Genomic DNA, 2,521 nt, shown 5'->3' with positions numbered 1-2,521 from the left:
GACAGAGGTGAGGAATTTTTCTAGCCTGAGAGCCACATTCCCTTCCGGGCAACCTTCTGAGGGCCACATGCCAGTGATGGGTGGAGTCAGAGACAAAAGCTGGCTGCATGTGAATGTTGCCTTTGTAGAGTAGACTAGTTTCTATGCACACCTCTCTCTATCAAGGAGCATTACCAGAGTTCAAGGGCACATTCCAGCCAGGAAAACCCGTTCAAGGAGGGTGCAAAGCAGGATGGTCAGGGTTTCCATTTAGGAAGATGTGTGGTCTGGGGAGAGGCTTAAGAGCCACAGAGAGAAGCCTACAGGGCAACGTTTGTTGCTCAGGCCTGAAGTTCCCCATTGCTACAGTATAAAATAAAAGGTTTCCCTAACATGCAGCTACTCCTGAAAAACAGAAATAAGACTAGCTGCTGCAATAATTTTGGCCTAGGTTATTATTTAATAAATGCAAAGCTATATCTTTTCTCTAGTGCATGCTGGCATTTATGATGCCATTTATCTCTTTGTACTGTAAGGACTTACTGAAGTGCTATGAAGTCCAGAAATCTTTGCCTCATTTATAAGCATCGTCCAGGGTGACATCACTTCACAGGCAGCAGCTGGCAGGAGTCTGACGGAGGCCAGCAGGGAAGGTGGAGGGAGGTGTCTGCTCAATCCAGCACCCACACCTCACCACCCAAGGGGACTTGGATCGCTCTGTAACTGCCTGAGCCATGAATCCAAATGTCCTGAGTTTGATTCTCTCCTCTGCCACAAACTCCTTAATTGGGCATATGCAAACCACTGTCTCAGCCTCAATCCTCCCGCCTGAAATATGGAAGATAATGACTTACCTTATTAGGCTTTATGTAAGGTTAAAATATTGGGTTCAGACAAAACACCCAGTTGTCTTAAGCTCTTACACAGGAGTTAAATAAATATATTGGATAGAAAAGATAGCCTCTGATATATTAAATTACTACTACTACTACTACTACTACTACTAATACTAATACTAATACTAATACTAATACTAATACTAATAATAATAAATAAGAAGATTTGTATCCCACTCTTCCAGGATGAATATATTAATATTCATTGTTTTCAGTTTTAGGAGGAGCAGAACAGTTGGATATTTTAGCCTCACATTTAGTATATATTTTGGCAAGGTCAATCTGAAGGCTGTGGCTCTTTCTCCTGGGTTTGCTTACTATAATTACCTCATTTATAAAACTGTCTTCCCCTAAAGCTCAGCAAAAGAGCAGAACAGAAATAAAACTGCCTTTCTTCTGGGGGGGGGGGATTCCACTTCTCCCCCTACCCTGCCCTTCAACCTAGGGATGGAATTCTATTCAGTTCACATTTTAAAAGGTGAACTTACCTAATTTGCATTTTCTGAACCAGTGTGTGAACCCAAACACAGCCATCCTTCAAAATGTCCTCTGAATTTTTCATTGCAGTTCTCCAACCAAATAATGTGTACAAAAATGCATATATTAGGGCAAAATGTGCATAAAAATCCATATATTGGTGAAAATAACATACAAAAATGCATTGCATTAGGGGAAATTGCTTTGTAAAAATGTGTGTATTATGGAAAATTCCATACAAAAATGTGTAGATTGGAGAAATTAGCACTAAAATGTGTTTTTTTTAATGCATACTGACATGAACATGCAGAGAACTGAGTATTAAAAAAATGAGACTCTGAGAGAAACCAAAATGGATAAATTCTTCCATCCCCCTGCCCCCAAATATATGCTATTCATATATAGTTATATCTGGAACATTTGGGAACAATGCATTTAGGTCATTTTAAACTCTGGACTTAACCACTGTGTTCTCCACTCTTTAAATGGTAATGTGTATCACTTCACTTACTTCAAAATGTGGTAAACCAGCTCTGGCTGCATTGGGGGGCCCTTCTGTTCATTGTGCTGGATGAGCCTGTGTGGAGTAGTCATAACAGTGTCAGACTAGGACCTGGGAGACTAGAGTTCAAATCCTGTCTCAGCCATGTAGCTCACTGGGTGACCTTGGGCCAACCACCATCTCTCAGTCTGACAGACCTCCTAGGGTTGTTGTGAGGATAAAATGGAGAAGGGTAGAACTATGTGCACTGCCTTGGAGCTCCTTAGAGGAAAGGAGGGACGTAAACATGATAAACAAACAAACAAATGAAGCGAATGAGTCCCCGGACCTCTCCATCAAAGTCCAGCCCTGACGGTACCCCTGGAGCTGTGTTAGCTAGGGTCCCAATCAGGGTTTTGATTAAAATAACAATATCTGTTTTTATATTACAGTTCCTACTGTTCCATGTGCAGACGCCAACAGGACTGGCAGTTGTAACATATTTCAATACCGACATCAGGATCGTGTTTTCCATTGCCCCTGAAAGCAGCAGGCTATGGGGGTGCAGGATAAGCCTTGTTATGTGGTGCAGGATAGGCCACAAACCACACATAAAGCTCTGTCTTCCAAAAGAAAGGTACAGCCATGGGCCTCAGGAGGAACAATCAGGGGGATGCCTCCTCTGCTT

Source organism: Rhineura floridana, chromosome 1 (genome assembly GCF_030035675.1).
Source record: "Rhineura floridana isolate rRhiFlo1 chromosome 1, rRhiFlo1.hap2, whole genome shotgun sequence".
NCBI lineage: Eukaryota > Metazoa > Chordata > Lepidosauria > Squamata > Rhineuridae > Rhineura > Rhineura floridana.
Note: the sequence above shows the minus strand (reverse complement) of the source record.